Source organism: Choloepus didactylus, chromosome 4, assembly GCF_015220235.1.
Source record: "Choloepus didactylus isolate mChoDid1 chromosome 4, mChoDid1.pri, whole genome shotgun sequence".
NCBI classification, from domain to species: domain Eukaryota; kingdom Metazoa; phylum Chordata; class Mammalia; order Pilosa; family Megalonychidae; genus Choloepus; species Choloepus didactylus.
In genome coordinates, this window is record NC_051310.1 from 78,633,463 (window position 1) to 78,654,497 (window position 21,035).

At 43.2% G+C, this 21,035-nt stretch overlaps 1 protein-coding gene and 1 pseudogene across 2 annotated transcripts in view; both read right to left on the reverse strand.

The window, feature by feature from the left end:
- LRRK1 (leucine rich repeat kinase 1) overlaps positions 1-21,035 on the reverse strand; it is a 162,024-nt gene that overhangs the window by 135,442 nt on the left and 5,547 nt on the right. The gene's annotated exons all lie outside the window — the stretch shown is intronic.
- LOC119530884 lies at positions 10,435-11,410 on the reverse strand (annotated as a pseudogene).

Below are 21,035 nucleotides of genomic sequence, written 5' to 3' on the forward strand. Positions count from 1 at the left end.
CGGGAGGAGACCCATCCCCCAAGACCCCCACACAAAATAAAACTAAAGGATGTACTCTGCTTATGGAGCCAAGGATACAGTCTCATTGGAAGTGTGGTGAAAATATGTGGCATATCCCCAGTGGCCCACCTGGAGCCTCAGAGTCTTGAAGGGGAAGTGAGCCGATGATGGTGACAATATCTGTGCAAGGCAAGGGCTTGCCAGATCTGGCAGCCCAAATGTCTTGTAGTAGCCTCACATTAATGCTCAGGGCAAAACACCAACACAAGTATCCCAGTCACTGAGTTTAAAGGGAGTGTGGGCAACTTTGGGATCTCCTGGTTCATGATAAAACTTGGTATCAGCATCCCCCATCCCCACTGAGAAGGAAAAGACTGAGTGAGTGGCCTGAGTGTGCTGATTCGAACAAGTCAACTATTAAAACAAAATATGAGGCAATCAGAGAAATCTGAATACTGTCTACATATTTGATGTTATTAATGAAACATTTTTTATTTTAAAAAATGTATGTTAAATATACATGATTTGAATATATGTTAAAATGTATGTTAAATGATATTTTTTTTAAGAGTTCTTAAGATAGAAAGTCTGGAATTGGGGTCTAAATAGTTTAGAGAGAGGGGGGAAAGGGATATAAATAACTCAAGACTGGTGGAGTGTGATAATTGCTGAAAGTTGGGCAATGAGTAAAAGGGGACTTTTACAGAATTCTCTCTTTTTGTAATGTGTTTGAAATGTTCCATAATATGAAAAATGGAAAAAACAATTAATATAAAAAAATAACATTTCACCATTTTGCCAAGGTTAAAAATGTATGAAAAGGGGAAAAAAAAATTGCTTCTTGGCTCAAAAAAGTATGGTTTCAGAGACAAAAAAAGGGGGAACTTACTATTTTCTCTGATTCTTTGGAAGAGAGGGGAACTAGAATAGTGAGAGGGTGGGACAGAATACCTTTTAGTGTACTTCCCTCTGTAACTTTTAAATTTTATATCAAGTACATGATTTACCTATTAAAAATAAATAAAATAATGCTAAAATATATTTTAAAATCCTGAGACCATTATGAAGTTTATACTAACACATTTGAAAAATCTAGATTAAACAAATGGCTTTCTAGAGAAATATGTTGCCAATATTAATTCAAGAAGAAATAGAAAATCTAAACAGACTTATAACCTTTAGAGATATTGAATTGGTAGTTAAATAAAAAAAGACCTATCCACCAAAAAGCACCAGACCTAGACATTTTAATAGGCAAAAAATATTATCCAAATTCTTGGAAAATATAACCTCTATATTGGACAAACTTCATGTTGAATGAAAAAGAAAGTTGCAAAAAAGATTAGCATGGGAGAAAACATTTTAACACTTTAAAAATGGAAACTGTTCTGCAAGAGGCAAGGTGGCCATAAAGTGACCTCGGTCCCCCCAACCCCCATCACCTCTCCCAACACCAGCTGACTGGACAATAAGCGAGCTGGGGCCTGAGGGACACTCCCTTCCCCCAGAAGAAGGGAAAGCACACAAGCTCAGTTACCTGTGGCTCTAGTGGCTCCCACCCCTGAGCAAGGGGTACTGTAACATCCCATACACCCTGTTCTGGTTTGCTAAAGCTGCCAGAAATGGATTGGCTTTTATAAAGGGGATTTATTAAGTTAGAAATTTACAGTTGTAAGGCCATGAAAGTATCCAAATTAAGGCATCAACAAGAGGACACCTTCACTGTAGAAAGGCTGATGGTGTCCGGAACATCTCTGTCAGCTGGGAGGGCACTTGGTTGTTGTTTGCTGGTCCTTTGCTCCCAGGTTGCATTTCAAAATAGCTTTCTCCAAAGTGTCTCTGGGCTTCTGTGTCTCTTAGCTCCTTCAGCTCTTGTGCATCTAAGCATCTGGGGGTCCTCTCTTAGCACTTCTGGAGCAAACTTTGGGCTTTATCTCTTAGCTTAGCATCTCCAAACGCCTTTCTGTCTGCATCTCTAAGCATCTGGGTCTGTATCAGCCCCTAGCTTTTCCCAGGGGCAAACTCTGGACTACATATCTTAGCTTCTCTCCAAAATGTCTCTCTCCGTATCTGAGCTCCTTCTCTTCTGTGAGCTCTCTCAAGTATCCAGTAAACTAATCAAGACCCACCCTAAATGGATGGGGGTACACCTCCATGGAAATAATATAATCAGAGTTCCCACCCACAATTGGGTGGGTCACATCTCCAAGGAAACAATCAAAAGGTCCCACCCAACAAGACTGGATTAAAAGACCATGGCTCTTCTGGGGTCCATAACAGTTTCAAACCAGCACAGGCCCCAAGCTTCCCCCTATAAGCAGCTGGCCCCCACAATCCAGACGTTCCTGGCTTCTAGAACACATTAACAGGACAGCCCACAGAAAAGGGAGACCCAGAAGGGTGGGGTTCCTTCCCTGGACCAGATCACCCTGTCCAGCAGATGCCCTGGCATACCCCCCTGTAAGAGAGTGAGAGGCCGGGGACCATGAACAACCCTTTTGTGCTGAGGCCTTGTGATTTCCTTTCTCTCAATGCAGCCTCTTCCTTAAGCCAGGTGGGCAACACTGTGGAACTCAAGCCAACCTCTTGCACAACAAGTGGCAGCTCAGAGGTGAATGGCCCAACAAGACAGAAATAATACTTATCTATTTATGGACAGGCATGTATTTAGTAATGGTATAAAACAATGGCAAAGGATTTGAGCTCACTTCAGAATAATGACCCTTTTTGGGGACTGAAGTGAGCAATAATCAGAGAAAGGTCCAAGGTGGGCTCAATATCTGCAAAAATTGGCAAAATTGGCAAAACAGCATCATTTGTTAAATCAGGGTGGCAGGCATGTCCTTAATTCCTTTCTCTTTGACTCTTCATATCAAGTCCATTATCAAGTCTCAGTGAAACATAAAAGATGGCCACAGACTTTTTGTCAATCCTCCCATCAAGCAGTGGCACCATTTCCCTCCCACACTGGGTCCAGGCTGGCCTTGCAATTTGTTTGGATGGGCAATGCTGTGCAGTCCCAGTCCAAAGCATTGTGAAAACCTGACCATCTCTGCTTCTAAACTCTGGGAATTCAACCCTTATGCTGTAAAGAGCTTGGGCTAGACCTCATCCTGCTGGATGTCTGAATGATAAGAGAGCGTGTGGAGAGAGAGAAGACAGTGGAGGAGGGACCGAGGTGCCATTCTTGGACCTTCCAGAAGGAAGCGAGTAAGTGACCCAGCCAAGGTCATCTGGAGCAGAACAGCCTCCTGGCTGAGCCCTGCCCAGAATCCTGACCCACGGAATTCTGGGAAATCGTAAGATGTTGTCTGAAGCCAACACCTAAACAAGTCCCAATAGCTTTCCTTTCAAAAGATATTTCAAAAGATATTCACAGTCAACTTCTCCCAGCTCCTGCCCCACTATCCTGGATATGCCCCATGCCCTATCTCCAGAGCTGCCATCACTCTCCAAGTCAGGTCCAAGCCATGCCTCGCACAAAGCCTCTGCTCTCCAGCCTGCAGTGCTTCCTTCGCTCCTCACAGGCCCTTCTGCTGTCACTCAACATGACGAGCTCACTCTCACTTCCCAGCATTTGCACTGGCTGGTGCTCTTGCCAGGAGTGCCATTTCCCTGGCTTGATGGGATTGGCTTCCTCACTCCATTCCCTGCATTCTGCTCAGATGCCACCTCCGCAAGGACGTGCCCCAACGTCAATCTAAAACTAAAATAATGCCCTACCCGTCACTCTCCATCCCGTTCCCTGCCCCTTACACTCCTGACAGTAGAGCGCCTGTGTATATCCTGCACACCCCCATCCGCAGTGTGAGGATGTAAACAGTGTGCAGGAGTGTAAGTACCACGAGGACATGTGCCTGGGGATCCCAGCACCCCATCGGCAGCTGGCTCTGGCATGAATGAAGGAGTACGGGAAGATGGCTGGGTATATCATTCAATCTCTGTCCTTTTGAGCAGCAGTTTGTTTGAAAAAAAACTCTCGTTTTCCCTTCTTTCCCTGGCTCTCTTCTTCTGGTCTATGGAGCCTGTCTGAGATTCCATGGCAACTCCTCAGAGAGATTTTACCCAGTAACAATTAAAAATAGTCACATGGTGCCTCTTTGGCACATGCCCTTGCTGTAATTCTACCTACATCAAGCATTGCTCTGCGATTTTCCCTGTTCTCTGTTGTTGATTTTCTAAGAAGCCCCACCAGAGCAGAAGCCGTTCCTGCTACGTCCTTAGATCTAGAACAGTGCCCGTCACAAAAAGATGCTTGACAGCTGTTGAAATAATAACACTGAATTAATAAATAAAGACAAACAAAAAGCCAAGCCTTAGAGAAATACTGATAATGCAGGCCATTAAATAGAACTTCAAAAATAAATGCCAATGGAAAAAAAAAATTTTCTGCCCTCTGTTTTGTTGACTAACCTTTGGAAGCTGCTTTCCATGATATTTATGTACACACCCTGTCTACAAGGACAGCTGATTGCAAATTTTCCCTAATAATGCTTTGAAACATGTAATTATAGGTTTATCTGGAGTTCACATGAAGGGTGATTTTATAAGAAATTAATATGACATTTTAAAATAAATAAAAATTAGCTGAGAAGATAATGCAATTCTTACAACAAAAATAAAATAGAATAAATGCCAATTAGCATCTTCAGAAGAATTCAAGAAAATATTGCATACGTAACACAGGAAGAGATGCAACGGAAAGAAAAAAAAAACATTGAGAACAAGAGTGAGCTTTTGAAAATTAAAAATGAGTCCCAGAATAAAAAGTTCAAGTATGGGAGGGGTTGGAAGATAAAGTCAAGGAAATCTCTCAAAATTTAACAAAAAAAAAAGCTGGAAAACATGAGAGAAAAGATAAGCACATGTATCTTAACTAACAGAAGTTCCAGAAAAACAAGCTGAGAGAGAGAGAGAGCAGAAGAGAAAAAAATTATCAAAGGAAATATAAGGAATTTTCCAGGGCTAAAAGGAAAAAGCAGTCTGGTTTACCCAGTGCCCAGCAGCATGAATGAAAAAAGAACCTTACCCAGATGTTTGGTTATGAGTTTTCAGGGAGGATCCTAAAAGCTTTGAGAGAATCAAACCACATTGCAGGACAAGAGAGCACAGTCTCCCAGGTTCCAAAGGGAGGCAATTCCATTTTAGATCACAGAGGAGGACAAAAGGAAGATGCTTTCGGCACATGGAGTCTCTTCCATGTGTCTCACATAAACCCTTAGGAATTTTCTTGCTCATGTGCTCCAGCTAAATAAGGGCTCAAAGCAGAGTTCGGGTGGAAGGTGGAAGGGGGGTGGAGGTAAAAAAGAATGGAACACGGTTGATACTGAGTTATGGGTTGACTTATGACCCCCCCCCAAAGACCTGTTCAAGTCCTAAACCCTGGTCACATGGCTGTGAACCCATTTGTAGATAGGATCTTCAAAGGTCCTCTTACTTCAAGTGAGTTCAAACTGAACCAAGATGGGCCTGAATCCAATATGACTGGAGTCCTGATAAGCAGAGGAAATTTGGATACAGTCAGTAGGAGACAGATGGGAGACAGACGGCCAAGTGACGGAGGCAGAGATGGAGGTATGGCTTTCCGGCAAGCCACCACCAGAACCCTACAGACTCCAGAGAAAGCATGATCAGCTGACATGCTATCTCATGCTGTGAGAAAATAAGCCCTCCAGCCTGCGGCATTTGTTATAGCAGCCCTGGCAAACTAAGACAGTGAGTCTCTGGCACAAATCAGAGAGATAGGAAGATACTGCCCATAAATGAGTCACAAATGCAACCTATAAATGTGTCAATATTGTGCCATAACTAAATGCAGAGGGCAGCAGGGAAATGCGGGTACAAAAGTGAACAAAATCTCCATCTTCCATGGCAGATGCTGTCTCAACAGTTTCAGCAAGAGAGTGGTGCAGGCACATTCTAGAAACAGAAATAAAGACCCTCTGAGGACTGGTCACCGGGGTCAGCATTTGTTGCTTTTCCTTATAATCCTTTCTGTGCTACTTGCTTCTTTGTGCCGGTTTGGATATATCATGTCCCCCAAAAATGCCATGTTCTTTAATGCAATCTTGTGGGGGCAGACGTATTAGTGTTGATTAGGTTAGAATCCTTTGTTTCCATGGAGATGTGACTCAATCAACTGTGGGCAAGACCTCTGATTGGGTAATTTCCATGGAGGTGTTACCCCACTCATTCAGGGTGGGTCTCAGTTGAATCACTGGAGTCCTATAAAATTGTTCAGACAGAAGGAGGCACTGCAGCCAAGAGAGACACTTTGAAGAAAGCACAGGAGCTGAGAGTGGAGCTGGAACACAACCTGGGATCAGCAGATGCCAGTCACGTTCCTTCCCAGCTGACAGAGGTTTTCCAGATGCCATTGGCCTTCCTTCAGTGAATGTATACTTTGTGTTGAAGCCTTCATTTGGACATTTGCATGGCCTTCAGACTGTAAATTTGTAACCAAATAAACCCGCTTTATTAAAGCCAGTCCATTTCTGGTATTTTGCATAATGGCAGCATTAGCAACTGGAACATTCTTTAACCATGGTATGTATTACATTGATTATTATTATTCTGTATTATGGACCTTCTGCTGGTTTGGATCTACTATGTCCCCCAGAAAAGCCATATTATTTAATGCAATCTTATGGGGGAAGACCTATTAGTCTTTTGATTAGGTTGGAACCTTTTGATTGAATGCTTCCATGGAGAAGTGACTCACCCAACTGTGGGTGAGACCTTTGATTAAATTATTTCCATGGAGGTGTGACACCACCCATTCAGGGTGGGTCTTGATAGTTCACTGGACTACTTAAGAGAGAAGCTAAGAGCTGACACAGATGCTGACACTTGGAGATGCTTGGAGATGCAGACAGAAGGACATTTTGGAAATGCTAAGCTAAGAGATGAAGCCCAGAGTTTGCCCTGGAGAAGCTAAAAGAGGACCCCCAGACACAGAGAGAAATGCCCTAGGAGAAAGAAGAAAGGAGGCACAGGAGCTGAGAGAGAGAAGCTAAGACAGAAGCGGAGAGACATTTTGGAGAAAGCCATTCTGAAATACAACCTGGGAGCAGAGGACCAGCAGATGCCAGCCACATGCCTTCCTATCTGACAGAGATGTTCCGGACACCCATTGGCCATTCTTTAGTGAAAGTATCCTCTTGTTGATGCCTTAGTTTGGCCACTTTTATGGCCTTAGAATTGTAAATTTGTAACCTAATAAATCTCCTCTTTAAAAGCCAGTCCATTTGTGGTATTCTGTACAATGGCAGCATTAGCAAACCAAAACAGACCCCCAAGTGGCCCCAAGTTTTATTTACAGTTTGATAATCAGTGAGTTATCTCATTTAAACAGGCCAGGAAAAAATTCGAAAGGTATGTTTTATACACATGACTCTGTGTCCTGATAAAAGTTGTTTTCTCGCTTCACATTTATAAATAACATTTAGGAAAGACATATTACAATAAGGATAGTTTGCCTCAGTCAATTTGTTGTGAGAGGTTATCAACTATTTTTAATGCTTAAATGTCTAGAGATTGGAAGCAAACATTTTGCAATTAAATATGTGGCACTATACTTCCTGAGGTAGAAATCATGTTGTTTTAGTTTTCTTGGCTGCTCAAGCAAATACCATGCAATGGGTTAAACAATGGGAGTTTATTAACTCATGGTTTTGAGGCTAAGAGAAAGTCCAAATCAAGGTGTCATCAAGGCAATGTTTTCTTCCTAAAGACTGATCCAGGGCTGGCTGCGGGCCATCCTTGGTCCCGGGCTCCTCTGTCACGTGGCAGTGCATTTTGCAGCCTCTTCTGGCTTCTTCTGCCTTCTCTTCCGGATTCCACTGACCTTCAGCTGCTTGCTTCCCTTGGCTCTTCATTTGTTTGTTTGTTTCTGGATAAAATAAGTAGTTTAATGCACAGGTGTTCCTGCCTACATAACCACAAGCTAAACATTTGGACACTGGTTATTTTCTTCTTTAGTTTTAACCAGATGTTTGGAATCGTGGCATAGACGTAGCCATGTAATTAAAGTAAGTTGTGAATGAAGCGCTGAGTTAACAAAGAACTTAGGCAACTCTTCTGTGTATCTTCAATGTGATCATGAACAGCTCCACCACTATAATCATATCAGCACATCTACTGATGCAAGCCCTAAGAGGGTCAAAGGAATTCACATCCGCAGGCAACGATCTGATGATTAGAACTTTTCTTCTTCATTCCTAAAGAATCAGTTAAAGTATCACAAAGAAATAGTTTTCAGTAGTTTCAGTCTATAGTGTCAGAGGCTGAAGGGCTGCCTTAAAGATCTTATAAAAATCACATTTATTCCACATGTTGGATCTAGGATCCTCCCTTCCAATCTCCAATTTTTAATGGGAAAAAGCAGTGTCCTAACTCCACCAATACGTTGAATGTATAATTCAACAAAACTCTTTTGACCTAAAAACAAAACTGGATTGGACAAGATGGGTGCTCTCTGTAGGTGAGAGGGTTTTTAAAATCTGAAAGCATTTATCAAGGGTTTTTAGTCTAGCTATTAACAATAGACAAACATACACTTATACATCTATTTCTAGGTAATCTGCTACTTATTCATTTTTGTATTTTGTGTTTTCTTTCAGTTTTATTGAGATATAGTCATATATCATACAATCATCCGAGGTGTACAATCAGTTGCTCATAGTACCATCATATAATTGTGCATTCATCACCCCAATCTATTTTTTGAACATTTTCCTTATACCAGAAAAAGTAAAAATAAGAATAAAAACTAAAAGTAAAAAAAAAACACCCAAATCATCACCCCCCTCCCACCCTATTTTTCATTTAGTTTTTGTCCCCATTTTTCTACTCATCCATCCATACATGGGATAAAGGGAATGTGATCCACAAGGTTTTCACAATCACACTGTCACCCCTTGTGAGCTACATTGTTATACAACGTCTTCAAGAGTCAAGGCTACTGGGTTGTAGTTTGATAGTTTCAGGTATTTACTTCTAGCTATTCCAATACATTAAAACCTAAAAAGGGTTATCTATATAGAGCATAAGAACATCCACCAGAGTGACCTCTCGACTCCACTTGGAATCTCTCAGCCACTGAAACTTTATTTTGTTTCATTTTGCATCCCCCTTTTGGTCAAGAAGATGTTCTCAATCCCACAATGTCTCCCCTTGGCTTTTTTCTCTCCATCTGAATTTCATTTCACTTATAAAGGACCCCAGTAAAAGGATTAAGACCCATCCTGACTGAGGAGGGTCACACCTTAACTGGAGTAACCTCATCAAAAGGTCCTACTTACAATGGGTTCACACTCACAGGAATGGATTAGGTTTAAGGGTATGTTTTTCTTGAGGACATACAGCTCCAAACCACCACACAAGTATTCCCTCCATACCTGTGTTTGAGAATTACCCCTGTAAAAACACATGAAACTAGTTAAATATTGTCTATCTACTTCTCTTTCAAATCTTGACTCATATTTTCACCATGTTTCTGCTTAGTGTTTGCATAGCATTTGCCTGACTTGCTGCAAAAGATTTTTCCCCAGTCACCTTAGAAAGGCTGCAAATGGTTCACCCCAAATCCCTAACTGCCAAAGAAAGCTCCATGGATGCCTCAAAGGAGTGTGGTGAGAAGTGGTGGCAGGGAGCTGGAATTAAGAAATTACCAATATGAAATGCTCAAGAGGCTGGGAAAGCAGTTCCATGAAAATAAGAAAACTGTTCAGTTCATCTATAGTCTTGTCTTTGAGTTGTTTAAACATAGGATTATTTTGGTTTCAAACTCCATACATAGGTTCTAGAGTTCACTGGAAGCTCAAAAATATTTTATAGATATTTTTATAAATATCTATAAAAACTGTGGGGTTTTTTGTTTGTTTGTTTGAATAACATTCACCTCTTACATCAATTTTCTACTAGAAAAATAGAACATTTAGAATTGGATTTTTCTCTCATTGGTCATCTTCTCTACTATACTTTGCTTTCTATGAATGAAATAATTGAGAAGTTCAACTAATCCTACTAAAAGAGGTCAGATTTAAATTCTGACTTGAACAGTTTGGCCAAAATTATAGCAGATCTCCCTTGGGAAACCCTCTACTAGCAAATAGAGGAGTCCTATATGTCCTTCCTTAAAAGAAAAGAACAGTTAAAAACCATAACTTTTGTGGTACAGTAATACTAATCCCTTTGACATTATTTATAGAACTTTAATTTCCATATACTTCCTTTAGTATAACCAAAGCATCCTATTTACTTCATACAATCATCTTTGAAAAGAAGCATGGATCATATTCACTTTAGAGAATTGTTTTTAAAAAGTTACTCTAAAATGAAAAGTCGTATTTATGCATAAAATTTCCTTTGTGTTACTTCTTGCAAACCATCATTCAATGAATTTTGTACTATATTATTTTTTGCTTCCATGAAAGTAACTTGCACGCTTAACAATTTCTTTTTATCTTCTTGGGGCACCTTCCTCTTCTCCACAAAAATCCGACTAAGGATGTTGTGCCATTTTACTTTTACTTCCTTCTTGTTTGCTGAGTTTAAAACAGGTAGAAACGAGTATGCCAAAAAGAGTACATAAGATGTCGAGACCCTGGTTAACTGACAGTGGGTCCTTCAATAAAACATGTCCTCCAAATAATGTAATGCAGAACTTCAAGTGTCCAAACATGTTGTAGGTGACTGGTAACATGTTCCCAACGATTCAGTAAATTGCTAAGTTCACCAAGAAAGCTACCACCCCAGATAGCAGCACCACAAGCAAAACAGAAATGGATATGGGGCCCAATATTCCTACTTCTCCAAGCACGGGCTCAAAGAAGGGCACAGCAACCAACGGCATGGCCAACACCATAGTGCCCGGCAGTACAGTAGTGGCATTGAGTTTACTTGCAGTTCATGCTGTTTGGCTCCTACCCACACTTGACCAAGGGCAGCAAACACCATTCCAAGGAAACTAAACTTCACATCGTAATAAGAATTTACGATGACACCTAAAGTTACAGGAATCAGTGTGAGCTTTAGTCTGGTGGAGAAGGTTTTCTTGCAGCAGATGGTGTGGAAAGCTATGATCACCAACAGTGGTCATGGTCTTGGCTAAATGATAGGTGGCTATGGTGCTGGTGAGGGCCAGGAGGAGGAGCTTGGAGAGTGGCAGACTTTGAGGAGCAGAGATGTCCAGCTTCTGGCACACGTACAAGCCCAATCAGGTGACCAGGAAGTGCACGAGGCTCACACTGGGGAAACCGCGGTGCACATAAATGCATTTGCTGAGGATCACAATGTGATGGACACCAGCAGGTTGAACAGGAGCCCGGCAACAATGCACCCCGTTGTCCCACACTCTGTTCACCAACGATGCCGGGATCCCAGCCACCGGCCAAGAGGGAACCCCCATGAAGCCAGGGCTCTCCAGCCTCCGAGAGGGGCACCTGGCTTGTCTCCCTGCCCAGCCAGGGACAGGCACGCACCCAATTCCCAAGCGCGCAGCTGCAGTAGCAGAGCACGCACACATGGCCCAACGCCATCCCACACTGATTAATTATCAAGTGCGTATCAGTCTTTGATCGCACAGTTCAGCTGGGGCCTCTGCAGGAGTAGTCAGTGCATTGCAAAATGTGGAGAGAATCTAAAGGCGCTTCAAGAGGGGCTTGATTAAACTGTTGTATTCCCGTGATCAAATTTGATGCACAGGGCAAGAGCTCTAAGACAAAACTCAAATAAAAAGGTGCACAAAAATATGTAACAATTGAATACCATGTGTGCAAAAAGAGAAAGACCTACAAAAAGAATTGTACGTGTGTGTGTGTGTGTGTGTGTGTGTGTGTGTGTGTGTGTGTGTGTACTTTGAGAAGGAGACGCACTGGGTAAGCAGTGCTCACTTATGGGCAGGGCAGAAAGGGGCGCCAGGGAGAGCTGTGCCTTTTTCCATATCATTTACATTTTCTGTGACACTATGTGCACACAAATAGTCTTTTTCTTATTTTTTAGGGAAAAGTTGGGCACAAAGACAATGCTCCTTGCCCACTGTCAGTCAGAGGCTCTTTGCTTGCTTTTGGGTTTTGAACCCAGAGGAGCTGGTGGTGTTTGCACAGGGAAAGCTGCAGCTGTCCACTTGGAGCCTTTGAGCCTGGCAGCTGGGGAGGGAAAACAGCCTGAAGGCTGCTTCCCCCCCACCTCGCCCCAGTCCTCCACCTCTAACCCAGGATGTGGGCCACCCTGGGCCACCCATGACAGCCCAACAGGCTCTCAAATCTCGCTCAGCTATCCGAAGTCCAAAATGAGCTACAGAGAAGGAACTGTACTGTGTCATTTTTGTCCATTGGTACTTGAATTCTAACCTCGAATTTGCATCATTACATGGTTCTATATTTAAAATAATGGGCTGCAATTTTTCAATGCCTTAAATATCTCTAGCTCTCTGAAAAGTTCAAAGTGCCACAGAAATTCTGCTATTTTTGTTCTTGGTTCTCCAGAAATGACCGGGTAGGTGATTTTAAACCCACACCTGCCAGTGTCCTGTCCATTGGGAGGATGATACAGCCCTGGCACAAGTTATCAGAATGTACTACAACCTTACAACAGTCTTTACAGTTGGAAAGATAATTTCTCACTAATGTGTGATTCCTTCTATTATATATCAGGGTTATGAGCTCAGGAAATCTATTGTTACAGATGCACAGCTCTGTTTTTTTTTTTTTTTTTTTTTTGAATTATTTTGGTTTTGTTTTTTCTGAGTCAGTTTCTCCTAATAAAACTTGTTATATATTTCTCAAAATTGATGTCAGACCTTATAAGATTGTTTCTTCTAGAATAGAAACAAAATAATCTAATCTGGCAACCTGCAGTAATAATATTTCCCCAAATGTCTAAATTAAGTCTAGATGATTTTTCTTTTGCAATTTGCTTTATTCAGCTAGAAAATGGATCTAATGATATTAGAGGGATGCTTTCTTTGCTCATTTTTATGATCTTGCACATATCACCATAAAACCCTACATAAAACTGTGAGCATCGACTGGCCTCATTCCCTCTTAGTCTAGGGTCAGGTACTGACAAACCCTTCCCGTGGCTGACTGAGCTCCGAAAGCCTCAGTGCATGGAAATTCCATGAGACAACTGTGTTTGGAATTTGCCCTTTGCTTTATGAGGCTGTTCTGCCTCTACTCCCTTCTCTTGACTCCAGTCCTGGGAAGTCTCCCTGGCTTTCCCCTTCTGTAACCGACCTTCAGTCAGCACGATTCACTGTCTCCACTAGCATTATCTTCCCTCAAGTTCTGAGGATAGATTTTCTAGTAGCACTGACAATATTCTCAATGGGTTGACTTTGGATTTTATTTACCTGCTCTTGCCCAATAAACATGTTGCCCTTTTGTCATTGAGAAAAAGCTTCAACCACTCTTATTTTTTCTTCTTATCCACCTTGTGATGGAGCCACACCGAAGACAACCCCCCAAATTTCTGGGCTCCTTCTGGTCTTTGGTGCATTTATCATGATGCCTCGGACCCACACGGAGCCAGGCACAGAGTGGGACATCAATGGATTTTACAGTTTACAGGATCCTGTCACACATCTCCACGGTCAATGGTTCTCAACCCTGGCTGCAAACAAAAATCACCTGGGGAGGTTTAAAAATTTTGTTGATGCCCTGACCCTAACCCAGAGATTCCAATTCAGTAGGTCTTGGGGGTGGAGGGCAGGGATCCAGATTTTTCATAAGCTTCCCAGATAATCTATGTGTAGCCAGGTGTACTGGTTTGGAGCTGTTATGTACCCAACAAAAGGTGGTGTTCTCTTAATCCATCCCCGTGGGGGCAGACCTATTGTGGGTGGGACCTTTTGGTTCAATTGAGATGTGACCCAGCCCATTCAGTGGTGTGTGTCTTAATCCCTTTACTGGGGTCCTTTATGAGGAAGAGGGAGAGAAATGCCTAGAGACATTTGGAGACAAGTCATCAAAACCAGAACTCAGGAAAGAAGGACTAGCAGATGTTGCCATGTGCCTTCCCATGTGGCAGAGGAAGCTCGGGTGCCAGCAGCCTTTCCTCAGAGAAGGTATCTTCCACTTGATGCTTTAATTTGGACATTTTCATGGCCTTAGAACTGTAAATTTGTAAGCTAATAAATCCCCATTGAAAAACCCAACCCATTTCTGGTATATTGCATTCTGGCAGCTTAGCTAGAACATAAAGAACCACTGACCTAGGTTTTTTTTTTTTTTTTTTTTTTTTCAATTAAATTCAGTTTTATTGAAATACATTCACACACCATACAATCATCCATGGTATACAATCCACTGTCCACAGTATGACAACACAGTTATGTGTTCATCACCACAATCTATCTCTGAACATTTTCCTTACATCAGAAAGAATCAGAATAAGAATAAAAAATAAAAGTGAAAAAAGAACACCCAGATCATCCCCCCCATCCCACCCCATTTGTCCTTTAGTTTTTATCCCCATTTTTCTAGTCATCCATACACTAAAGAAAGGGAGTGTGATCCACAAGGTCTTCACAATCACACTGTCACCCCCTGTAATCTACATTATTATATAATTGTCTTCAGGAATCCAGACTGCTGGGTTGGAGTTTGGTAGTTTCAGGTATTTACTTCTAGCTATTTCAATATATTAAAACCCAAGAGGTGTTATCTATATAGTGCATAAGAATGTTCACCAGAGTGACCTCTCGACTCCATTTGAAATCTCTCAGCCACTGAAACTATTTCGTCTCATTTTGCATCCCCCTTTTGGCCACTGACCTAGTTTTACAGATGAGGAAATGGTTCTGGAATTGGGGCTGCACTTCTACCAGTAATGACAGATTTCTTTGGACCACCCACTCCTGTCTTCTTTATGACAAATGTCTCCCAACAAATAGCAGAGCGGTTAAGCAGAATCTGGACAAACTGAAGGCAGGGCAGCAGGGATGGTGAAGGACTTCTGAAGAATGTTGGTAGCTCCCTATTTTTATTTATCAGCATTCCGAAAAATGTACATGAATTCATACACTACAGTTTAGAGTTACATGTTATCAAGGGGAGGGAAGTTGATTCCCACAAAGCTAAAGCATTTCATAAGACCCCCTAACTATGCCTCCTTCAAAGTCTGACAGGAAACCGGCAGGTGGGTGAAACTACTTGTCCCTGTCCAGCCCTTGCCCACATGGGAGGCAGTTGCAAGCTCAGAGTCCACCAGGACCCAGGCATGTGTTCATAGCATCCCCTGACCTCTTCAGAGGAAAGAAAATCTCTTGGCCACTGAACACATGCTAAGTGGTTTTAGGCTGCATCCCAGCAAGTAGCAGGGCCATCGTGTGTGTGTGTGTGTGGGGGGGGGGGGCACCTGCCCCTGACTATCTCCTCCCACCATCCCCAGACCCTATGTAAAGGGAAATAAGTCAGGAGAGCCATTATTTGCAGGCTCTGGTCAACTAAAATGGGGGATGGGGTGGACTGCTCTGAGAGCCTGCCCACAGCAGGGTGGACCGAGGGGGGTGGGAGGCATTTTCCATGGGCCCAGGCCTGCCGTGGCCGATCATTAGTCCAAAGACTAAGGTGCAAGAGCTCAGGTGATATCCAGGTGGAATGTGTTGCATTGCAGGCTGCCTGCTCTTGAAGGGAGGGGCATGGTTTACTCAGCATAAAACGGGACCCACAGTGAGAGGCAATGCTTCTGCTTTTAGTTATGTCAAAAAGGGGGTTAACGGATTCTGATCAGCCAAAGTGGGGGGAAGTAGACACAATGAGAACAAGACAAATTTTCACAGCAGAAGCTTCTCAACAGAGGTGTCCAAAGAAAGCTGTCACTGCTTGAGAGGTAGCCAGCTCCCCATTGCTAGAAGTAAGCAAGCCTCTTCTGGACAAATAATTTCGGGAAGAGCTAAATCTCAGATGAAGGTTAATGTTAAAAGATCTGTTACAACCTTGAGCTCCTGCAGTTCAGTTCTGCTCTGTGGGCATGAAGCACAGTTGTGCTAGCTGCCTGTCAATGGATGGACACCGACGGCTGGGTCTGCTATCATTGGCTCTGCCACTTGGCCTCCCTTACCTTCCCCTCACTCAGTCAGGGGATTTGCTAGTGGATGCTCGTTATGCAGAGTCCCAGTGCTGCTTCTGCAGCCAGGCTGGAGGGGGGCGCCCTGCTGACACTAGTCCCCATCGCAGCAAAACCCTTGTCCACCCCTCCTGCTCCCATGGCGAGAACTTAACCCAGCAGGTGCCATGGGGACACCAGTAGCATGTACAGTTTAAAGATCTGGGCTGGTAATGACACTCTAAACTGCCATTCATATATACGGATCTATTCTTTGCAGTATTTCTTAAAGTGGCCCACCAAGAAAGCATGCTCAAGGATGAAGGGGCACTTCCTATTTCAGCCCATTTCCTACTTTTATTTCTGGAAGGCAGGAAGAGTGCCCTCTCAGCAAGCAAACCACTTGGCTCTTATATCAAGAAGTTGTTTTTAATACAGGTCTGAAAAGCAGAAGGAGAAGACGGAGAAGGAGAGAGACATTGGCAGTAGCTATATAAAAACCTGGGATTTGAAGCCCCTCCAGAATGCTCCTTCTCCGCCTCAACAGCTCCTGCCCCCAGTATGCCGGGTCAGTGGAAGGTAGTGTGCTGAGAAGCTAGGGCCCCCCCAAACAGAGCTCCCTCCTGGATGACGCCAAAGCAAACTGTACCCCCGACTTTCCAGAAAAGTCTTGTGCAAGTGTTCTGCTTTCTCAAGTCTCATACTTGCCTGGTGCCTCATCTCAGCTGGCAGGGCAGGTTTTTCCACTCTGATCCTATGTTTTGTTTAATCACAGGAACTTGGAATGTTTAATGACATGTTTGTCAAAACAGATGGCAGCATGAGCCTAGATTTCATTTATGGTTGGCAGCATGGGCCTAGATTTCATTTATCGCGGTGTTGTCAACTCGCACATCCTAAACCCATCAAAGCTTTCTAAAGCTCCTCCCGCACTGCAGGCCATCTGTCTGCTGACAGTGCTAAACAGATCAAGGTTGGGACACACCCTCCTGGGAAATTAAGTTGCTTTCCTTGCTGAGCATCCCAGCACCACACTGTAGCTGGGGAAAGTTTCACACATGCATGGGCTTTGAAAGGGTTAACCGTTCTAAACAAACAGGAGGTGAGGCTATGCAAATCACATCAGGTAGGGGCTCAGAAAGATACAAATTAAAAAATATATATATGTAATACCATTACCAAAAACTCCCAGAGTAAACAAACAAACAAACAAAAAAGGTGTTTTAATAAAGTCTGGATCTTTTTCTAAACTATATTTGGAAATATAATAGGAAGTCTACCATTTCCAAAGTATGTTATCTTCCAGGTATTTTTAAAAGGTGAGACAGCCGCCCTACATTAGAAATTTCTCTTTGAGTGTAATTTGTTTTCCTCTGGCAGTCAATGTTCCTTGGCTGGGGGAGTCTTCTCCGGGGCGAGGACAGGTGGATTTAGGGGTGAGGGGTGGAGGGCTCCGGGTGAGCTCAAGAGGAATGAGGAAAAGATGGATCAAATAAATCCAGCTCATCCACTGAGGCTGCAACTCACGGTGGGCCCGAGGGAGGCTCAGGTGCAGGCTCGTTTAGTCAAATACTCCCCATTTGTTCCAGAAAGAAACCAAGGTGAGAAGAGGCGCATTGGAGTGAATTTGCCCTTGGCTGTGAGCACAGCAGGTGCTCATCATAATCACAAAATATCAGTATTTAAAGTAGCAACAATTTTTAAAATAAATAAATTGCGATACTATTTTTATGATGGCAAAAGCAATTCAAAAAAAAAAAAAAAAAGGAAAGGAAAGGAAGAAGAAATGCAGGCTCATTGCAGGAACCACAAACAAGCAAAGGGCTCAAGATTCAGGTGTTATCTCAACCCACAGCCATGGCGACAGACTGTCACATGAGTGTCCCTTGCCCCCTGCCTGTGGTCTTGGTGCATATATTTATATTTCGTAAAAATGAAATCCAAGACTGGGTGTTTGGAAAACAAGGCTCTTCAGAACTCTGGGGTCAAGGGAGAGACACTTTGGGGTTCACAATTCCCATCCCCTCGTCACTGTCCATCAAAGCACCTCCACTGTTACCATAACATAGACTGGGTAAGACTTCTTTGAGAAAAGGTTGCCCTGGCTGCTTAAAGAAAGAAAGAAAAGAAATAAAACACAATGCAATAATGTAATATAATGCAAGAGTGGTGCATAAATTAAATAATCTAATGTAACAGTGTAATATGCAATATATAATACAACAGAACAATGTACCATAAAGCAATATATAATATAATGTACAATATATAATAAAATATAACATAGTATATTTAATTATATATTATATAATGTAATGTAACATAATATAATACATTAAAAAATCAAATGCTTTTTTAAAAAGGATCGGAACCCCCTGACATACTACCTGGTCAGCTGAATGACTGGCACCCACATTTATCCCTTCTGCACCCACAGCCTGGCCTTGGCCTTCCTGTGGAGGGAGGGTGCCCCACCCCTTCATGTGGGCTCGGTCACTTGCTTTGGTTAATGGCCTTTGGGCAGAGGTGACCATCTGCCATGCTAAGCCTAGTTCCCTGCTTTTCTGCCCACCCTGGCCTGCTGGAGTGGTGAGGATCAGGGTGCAGACTGCAGCGTGCAGCCGAGCCTCCACCCCTGCCAGCTGACCTGGGCACCAGAGATAAATGCTTACAGAGATTTTGGGGGTGTCTGTCTGCATCAGGGTTCAGAAAGGTCACTCAGCACTAAGAAATGAACGCAGGCCTGACCAACCCCAAGGGCAGGTTCTTGAGTCTGTACCACACCATGCGAGGCCCAGAAGGTTCTCCCCACCCCTCCCCACTCCCCAAAAGGGAACACAGTCATGAACTTCCCTTGGTGCTTTACACAAGACCTCAATATGTAGTGCCCATTGCTTTCCCTAAGGAGATTCATCCGGTCTGCAGTGGATTTAGCCTTCTCAGTGCTTGTGGAGGTCCCCATGGTGATGCCAGCCTCCCCTTTAAAGGACAGGCCAGTGGGGGTGGGTGCTCCTCGCCCTCCCCATGTGCTCAGGGAGTGAACAGGGGGCTGCACAGGTCAGGAACAGTCCACTCCCAGCAAGAGGTGGATGCTGTAGGGTTTAATCCCTGGGGTTCCCAAGGCTCAGCCCCCAGGCTCAGCCCTATCGCTACCACCTGTGGAGCTTGGGCATAAATCATTATTTTCCCCATAGGATTTCTTACAAGGATTCAATTATCATTATAATTTCCTTAATGCCGAGCCAATGTATTTCAGGCCACTTCTCCCTCATTTGCTTCAACTACATGGTTTATATTTTTGGTGCCTGGAGAAATGCCCCCCCACCCAGGGTCAGGGGTTCACTGGGAAACACTCCCCCAAATCCCAGCACCCAGAACAGTACCCAGTGGGGGCTTGTATAAATCCCATTTGGCTTCTCATCCCTTGTGAGGGTGGTTTATTCACAACAGGGAAGGCAGGGGGTCTGAGATTCCACTGGGGAAAGGGGACCCTGGGACCAAAAAAAGAGAGCCTTTTCTAAGTCTGTTTTTCCTTCTGGTGTCTGGTGACCACAAGCTGTCAGGAAGAAAGGGAATCACCCAGGAGCAGGCTGAAGTTCAGTTCATTTGAGGAAAAATGTTGGGGGCTGGGGCAGTGTCAATGCCTCAGCTTTTGAGCTTGTATCCCCATCTTACAAGTTGGGGATGGCCATCCTACCATCCCAACGTGCAGCCAGGAGGTGGGGCTGGTTCCGAGTCTGTCCAGGAAACTTGTGCCAGAACCCCTGGCCCATCGGACCCCTGGGCCATGCAAGAATCCATCGGGATCCCTGAGGACCTCAGAAAGTCATCACCTTCGCCCAGACACTCAGAGTGGGGGATGGACCAATGGTGTCGGCACCCCCCACCCCCAGTCTGTTAGAGACCCAGATTTCCCATGCCCCAAGACCCACCAAATGAGAACCCAAATTTCACCAAAACCCCTAGGGGAGTCCCACACACTTTACAATTTGAGAAGTGTCTCTTGAGGGGACTGAAACCATTTAGACCAGTTGATTTTCAACCCCAGCTGCACATTTGAACCATGGAAGGAACTTTTAAAAAAATTCCATGTCTCCATCCCACCTCCCTCAGATGCTGCCCATTCAGTCTGGGTGGTACTCAGGCATGGGCATTTCTAGAAGCTTCCCAGTGATCCACTGTGGGCAGGGAAGGGGAAGCAGTAGTTGAGATCTTGACCAGGAAGGAAACAGGCAGAAATCACCCATGGGGCTTTCTTAGATAATGGAAATGGACCTAACATCCCCACTACCACCCTCACCCCTCTGGATAGCTTTGAGGAATAGTGCGTGGGCTAACGCAGCTCAAAGTGCCCTGGAAGGTATATCAGCTTAGTGGCAAAAGCCACTAAGGGTGGTAGTGATGGTAGCACATATTTGTGAATATATTAACAGCACTGAATTATATATTTGAATATTGTTAAAAGGGGAAATTTTAGGTTGTATATATGTTATTAGGATAAAAATTTAATAAAAACAACAGAGAACTGTACAACAAAAACCATAAACCCTAACATAAAACACGGACTATAGTTAATAATACAACTATAAAAATGTGCTTTCATCAGTTGTAACAAATATACCATACCCATGCAGGGTGTTAATAATAGGGTGGTACATGGGAACCCTGTATTTTATGCATGAATGTTCTGTAAACCCATAATTTCTCTAATTAAAGAAAAATTGAAAAAAAAGTTAGGAGAAAAAAGCAAGATACAAAATTTTGTATCTAGTATCAGTAGAATAAAGTTACAGCAAAAATCCCTTAAGCACAGAAAAGGAGAGTAGAAAAGAGCATTGCAAGATGTCAATTGTGTTTGTGTCTGGGGTAGTGGGACTCTGGGTGATTTTTTCAATTCCCCAATCTCTCTCTCTCTCTCTCTCTCTTTTTTTTTTTTTTATACAAGTTTTCGTCAATAAGCATATATTATTTTTATAATGGGAAAA